Below are 7290 nucleotides of genomic sequence, written 5' to 3' on the forward strand. Positions count from 1 at the left end.
CCTTCTAATTCTTTACCATTATAAACAACACTTTGATGAACATCGTTATAGCTGTAGCTTTCCATATAACTATACTTTTTTCCTTAAATAAAGTCCCAAAAGTAAGTTGCAAAATCAAAGGCTATGCATGGTTTATGTTTGTTTTGTTTGGTACTAGGGGATGAACCCAGGGAAAATCTAACACTGAGCTTTATCCTCAGCAGAACCACTCCCTTTTAAATTTGAAGAGTCTAGCTGACCTTTATTTGTGATCCTCCTACCTCAGCCTCCAGAGTTACAGGGATGCATCACCACAACCAGCAAAAGTTATGCAATGTTTTTAAGCCTTAGTATAGACTGACAAATTATACTCTTTAAAGATTAAATTTATGTTCCTACCAGCAATGCCTAAGATTGCCTTTGGGCCTCAATGCTGACCTTCCTCAATCCCTGAATTTATTTTCTTATTTCAAAAATTGGCCAATTTGATCATAAATGTCCATTTATTTTAAATCTTATTTATATTTTGTGAATTTCCAGTTAGGAAAATTGTCTTTCAAACACTCTTGGGCCAGTGTATATCTTTGGGGAATTTCAAGTTTTATTTTTCTAAGTATATTGAATCATAATTTATCATAGACATTGCTAATGTTTTCTTTGCCTTTCATTTTATTTAAGCAAAGATACTTAAATGTGTTTCATTCAGAATATTTTCATATGCAAGTAACAAAATAAGTGGCCAATTGTTGCTGAAGCAATAAAGATATTTAGACACTATTTTGCATAGAAAGAAGTCTGAAGGTGGATGTCTCAGATTGGGTACAGCATTCACAGGTTCTTTTTCTCTTCACCCCACCAACTTTTCATGTTAGTTTGAACCCCATGTTCATTGTCTCATGGTGGCAAGGTCGCTGATGCAGCAATAATTAAGCACATGCTCAAGACAGGACATCAGAGAAACAGAACTCCAGCAGCTCCATTTCTTTGTATAGCTCAGTAAACGCTTTTCAAAAAGAGCCCTTATGTCCTGTTGCTATAATTGAGTCAATATGTACACCCACAACCGGAGGGGCACCTAGGAAAGCAAGGATCCCTCCTTTGGATCCTTTCTCTGAGAGGCTCACTGATGGGGTTGGAAATGGTCGCTCGTATAGGCAGACAATCAAATCCACAAATGCCCTCCCCCCAAAACAGCACCTACAATGTAGTTAAATCCATCCATGTTTTCCTTTATAATATCCTCCTTTTGTCTCATTCTCAGGCAACCCTTCCCCATTCCAAGATAAAAGAAATATTGACATAGTGACATATTTTCTCTTTACATTATTATTTTTGCCTTGAACAAATCAATTTTTTTCCTTATGGTCTTTTTTCCATTCAGCAATGAGCATCAAATTTTAGAAGTTAATTTAGTTTAATTACAGATACATAGAAATATTTAATTATTGCACTCTTTTATTAAGAATAGATATGCTGTTTATGTACCAATTATATGCCATCTGGAATTTATTTTGGTTCACATTAAGAGGTAAAAACAAATTTATGTCACCAAATTGTTAGTTAAAAGCATTTATTGGTCTGGGGTTGTGGCTCAGTGGTAGAGCCACTTGCCTAGCATGTGCAAGGCACTGTGTTCATTCCCCAGCACCACATTAAAAAAAAAAAAAAAAAAAAAAAACCTAAATAAACAAGATAAAGGTATTGTGTCCATCTACAACTAAAAATATTTTAAAAAGCATTTATTAAATAATAATTTCTCCCAAAATGTATAATGTCACTATTTATATTTCTTAACTGTGTATATATCATTGATAAATATTGAAATTTTAAAGTTAGAATTTGATATATTGTTATAGCATCTGAATAAATAACAATGAATGAATGAGTAACAATGAATCTCACTCTTGTATATAGTTATATGCCTCAATAAAAAATGGGGAAAAATGAAGTTAAAATTTGAAATTTATGATTCATTTAAAAACTAGGCAAACCACGTTTCTCAATTTATGGATTTTGTTTTATGTTCTACAAAAATTTTTGTATTATTACATGGATTCAGGAAACACTTTTAAGATGTCACTAGGTAGATTTTAAATATATTTTTATTACAGTTCCTAACTGATTATTGCTGAAATATAGGGATTTTTTTTATTTATCACATACTCAGTCATCCTACTAGCTCTTAAGTTGCAATAGTTTTAAAATTGATTCAGTTAGACTTTCCAAATAGACAATTATATTGCTTACTAATGATAATTCGGCTTTTTTCTTTCCAATAATACACACCTGATTTATTTTACTTGCTTTATTGCATTGGCTAAGGTCTCTAATACAATAGCAAATCGTAGAAGAATGGGAGATAAAAGTTGTTTTATACCTGACTACAATGGAACTTTCTGTAATTTGGACTATTGGTGTCTGATATTATTAAATAAGTATCTCTCAAGTTACAAACAATTTTGAACACAAATAGATGTTGAATTTTATCAAATATATGTTTAGCACTTAGGATGGTTATAGAGTTTTTCTGCTCTTCCTCTCAATACATTATCTAAAGTTGTCCTATCCTTGCATTTCTATAATAAACCAAATATGGTCAACTATTTAACCATTTATTTATTCGTTGAAAATTTGTCAAACTTACCTTCCTAGGAACACGGTGTAGAGTTTATACATACGCTTTTCTCTTGCTAATTCTATCTTTGCAGCTGTGGGATGAACTCAATCACTTGACACTCATTATTTATTCCCACCCCACTTATGTTTCATCCTGTCCTGGATGTTAACTTTTTATGTTTTATGGATCATTCTTGAAGGTCCTTCTTGGAGTTGACCTCTTCAATTCTAACAATTATTTTGCAAATTCTAAATTCCCTTTTTTAAAAATCTCTTTCTGCTGGGTGAGATGGCGCATGCCTGTAATCCCAGTAGCTGGGGATGCTGAGACAGGAGAATCTCAGAGTTCAAAATCAGCTTCAACAAAAGCAAGGCACTAAGCTACTCAGTGAGACTCTGATGTGGCTCAGTGGTCAAGTCCCCTGAGTTCAAGCCCAGGTACCCAGAAAAAAAATCTTTCTGTTAATTATGTTTGAAACCATTTATATTTCTGGCATCAAACCTATATTTCTGATCAAACCATCAGGTTTGGGTATCCAAATTATACAAGTTTTGTAAAAATTATTTCTATTTTTTCTTATTATGTTCAGGTTTGGCTTAAATAGCATAGGATCATAGAGCCTTGGTTAAATGATTTCATTTGATGGTTATTGATTCATTTACATTTTCTATCTCATGTTGAATATGTTTTGGTCACTTTTTATTCTTATGGAAAATTATCTATATAATCAATATTTTAAAATGAACGAAGATAGAGCTGTACCTGGATTTCTGCTGTAACCTTAATTTTCTGCATCTGAAATCATTTCTCCTCTCATTTCCATCTTAAGCCATTTGCTTTTCATATTTTGTTTTGTTATTCTTCCTCAAAATTTTCCAGTTTATTTCCCATCCACAAAGCACTGGGCATTATCTGATGTCTTAATTTGGGCCCATCTGATAGGCATAAAGTTATCTTCCACTGTTGTTTTCATGTGCACTTCTTTAAATAATTGCTAGTTGAGCATCTCTTCAGACACCTCTAGCCCTCCGGGGCTCCCTCCACTTACCCACTTGCCGCAATCTCATGTCTTCCATTGGATTTTCAGCCCTGGAAGTTGTGACTACTTCTACAGCCTCTGTCGGTGGTGGATTTGCAGGAGAGCCCTGTGTATTTGGATGTTAATCCTCTGTCAGTTTTAGATAATACAAATATTATCTCCTAATCTGTCATGTGTCCTAACTTTTTCAGTGTTGTCTTTTGTTAACTAAAAATGATTCATTTTTATATGACTCTTCCACACATTTTTGTGCTTTAGGATCTTATTGAAGAAGTGTTTCTGCACCTCAAGACCACAAAGAAGCCAGAAATAGTGGCACATGCCTGTAACCCCAGCAATTTAGGAGGTTGAAGCAGGACAATCCCAAGTTTGAAGCCAGCTTGGGCAACTCGAAAGACTCTGTCTCAAACAAACAAACAAACAAACAAAATATATATATATATATATATATATATATAAAAGACTGAGAATGTAGCCTGTGTTCAATCCAAACCGCAGTACCATGACAAAAAAAGGAGAATGAAAAGAAAACCACAAAGAAATCTACCTACACTTTTGTTATAGTTTTATTATAGTTTTATCTTTCATATTCATGAGCTCAGTCTTATACACATGAGATTAACCTGTGACATGATCTAAAATAGGGGACAAGATTTTGTTTTTTTCCTTGAGTGAACCGATTTAACTGTTTTAGTCAGCTATTTTGCTGACCAAATCCAACCAGAACAATTGTAGAGAAGGAAAAAAACAAACTTTTCCTTCCCTACAATTGTCCTGAGGCTCACAGTTTCAGAGGTCTCCATCCATAGACAGCAGACTCCATTCCTAGAGGCTCAAGATGAGGCTGAACATCATGGAGGAAGAGTGTGGCAGAGGAAAGCAGTTCACATGATGATCAGAAAGCAGAGAGAGACTCTGCTCTCCAGATATACATATATACCTAAAAGCCACGCCCTCAGTGCCCACCTGCTCCAGCCACACCCCACCTGCCTTCAGTTCCCACTCAATTAATCCCATCAGGTGATTAATTTACTGATTGATTAAGACTCTTACAACCCAATCATTTCTTTCTGAATCTTCCTGCCTTGTCTTACACATGAGCTTTTGGGGGACACCTCACATCCAAACCATAACACTAACATATCACCAAATGTTCCTGAAAACTCTGTGTATAATGTCATTGACAATCACTCCTAGGAAATAATTAGCATTCTCCCCTCTCTTCTTTCTTCTCTCTCATTATAGGTCTGGAGGGGTACTAGGGTTAAACCCAGGGATGCTCTACCACTGAGCTACACCCATAGCATTTTTTATTTATGGACATGGTCTCACTAAATTGCTGACTTGCGATCCTTGGGCTCAGCCTCAGGTCACTGGGATTACAGATCTGTGGGACTGAGCCTGTCTATCCATAAACATTTCTAGGCAACTTTCTTAGAGACCCTCCTTACAGAGATTAGGAGCACAGAGATGTTGTCTTGAGATGTTGTCTTGAGAAGAGTCTGATGATATTAATTGCACCCCTCCATGAATTTTTCAATAAACTTCTCTTCCAACTGAAGAGTCTTTGAAATGGCCAGCTCAGGACCCTCATCCTCTGTGGCAGATTGGAAGTAAAACTTGGACAGAGACTTATGATCAGTTTTTCAGGAAGATTCCTTTAATGACAGCCTATGGGGCCTTCAGTTCTTAGTCTAGATATGTTTCTCAGCTGACCAAAGTCCCTCTGTAGATAATTATTTAGAAATAATATGTGGATACTCTCATTTTTATAATAATATCACTCACTACCTCCATGACAATTCTGCTTAGCACCATCCCCAAGAATTGTTTAGGGTCTTTTGCAGATTGTTTAAAAGTTATTAAGTAGCCGGGTACAATGGCACACACATGTAATCTCAGAGACTCTGGAGACTCCAGAGGCTAAAGCAGGAGGATCTCAAGTTCAAAGACAGCCTCAGCAAAAACAAGGCCCTGAGCAACTCAGTGAAACCCTGTCTCTAAATAAAATACAAAATAGGGCTGGGGAGGTGGCTCAGTGGTTGAGTGCCCAAAAATTCAATCCCTGGTACCCCCCCAAAAAAGTTTATTTTCATGTTCCTTATGACAACCCTATGTGAACTAGGCATTGCCCTTTTGTTTATGGCTCCTCCACCCTCATGCAGTGCCCACTCCTCAAAAGTGTAGGAGCAGCCCCTTCATCCTGAGAATCTCACTACACCCAGCACCCAGCTCAGAGGCATGGACAGAGTTCTCCATCCTCTCTAGTCCTGCCTGCTCTGACTTTGGACGTGCCATGGGTGACTTCTTCCATCCCAAGTAGCTTTTCATCTGTAGAAAATGCAGGAAATCAGTGCCAAGGAAACCCCTGTCTAGGGAGACCCTTCCATCAATCTAGTCTCACCTCTTATATATCTGAAAGAAATTCCTTGACGTTTACTGGATGAGAGTGATACCTTTCTCTTTCCAGCAATAATGACTCTTTAAATCATAATACTCTTTTGGCAATTTCAATAGGAATTTGGAACACAGACTCAGAGGATTGGAATATTCAATTCTGAATTCCCAGCAACTCGTAAAAAAATGCAGTAAATGTAAAGAATATATATTATATATTCTTTACATTTACTGCATATATACACACACACACACACACACACACACAGGAGAAAAGGGGAGTTATTAGTATGACCACATAGGTTACAGTCTAAACCAGGATCCCTTTGAGAATGAAAGGGGAGATTGGCCAGATGGGTCCCCAGAGTAACCAGAGTCAAATAGAACTGTCCCGGGGCTGGGGATGTGGCTCAAGCGGTAGCGCGCTCGCCTGGCATGCGTGCGGCCCGGGTTCGATCCTCAGCACCACATACCAACAAAGATGTTTGTTGTGTCCGCCGAGAACTAAAAAAAAAATAAATATTAAAAAAATTATCTCTCTCTCTCTCTCTCTCTGTCTCTCTGTCTCTCTCTCTCTCTCTCTCTCTCTCTCTCTCTCTCTCTCTCCCCTCTCTCTTAAAAAAAAAAAAAAAAAGCTGCCTGGGGGAAGAAACTGTATCTTCAAGGAGAAAGTTTGAAAGGAATGTGTTCCTGTCTTGTTGGTACAAAGAGGCACATGGGTGGGCAGTGGTGTAGGGGCCTGGAAATCTGAGATTTACGTACCTCTCTGACCATCTAACACCACCCCCAAAGCAACTTAACTTGAAAAAAAAAAATAGAACTGTCCCCAGAAAATCAGGGCCTGCGATCACCCAATGCATAAGGGAAACGGGTACAAAAAGGGAGAAAGAATGATGAGAGGTGGCCAGATGAAAGACTGCAGAGAAAACGCTTGCCTGGGTGTGTTGGGAAGCTGACCGTGACAGAGATCAGCATGTGGGCAGTTGACTGAGGACGCTCTTGCCAACAGGAGACCAGAGGGAGAGAGAGAAGTAAGATGGACAGAGGGAGAAGTGAACTCAGATGGGCCACAGGAAGCTTCAGGAATGTCCCCAATCAAGGTAAAGAGCCTGGGTCTTTGTATTTCAGGTCACAGGATGTGTGCTGACCTTGAGAAGGTGGCCTACCCCTCGGTGAGGCAGCTTCTTCCACAGAGGTCCATTCCCTCAGGGGGATGCGGCCCTGGATGCCAACGGCCAGCTCGTCCTCAGTGGGAGGA

Source organism: Spermophilus citellus (assembly GCF_964194105.1).
Source record: "Spermophilus citellus genome assembly, chromosome: 16".
Lineage (NCBI taxonomy): Eukaryota > Metazoa > Chordata > Mammalia > Rodentia > Sciuridae > Spermophilus > Spermophilus citellus.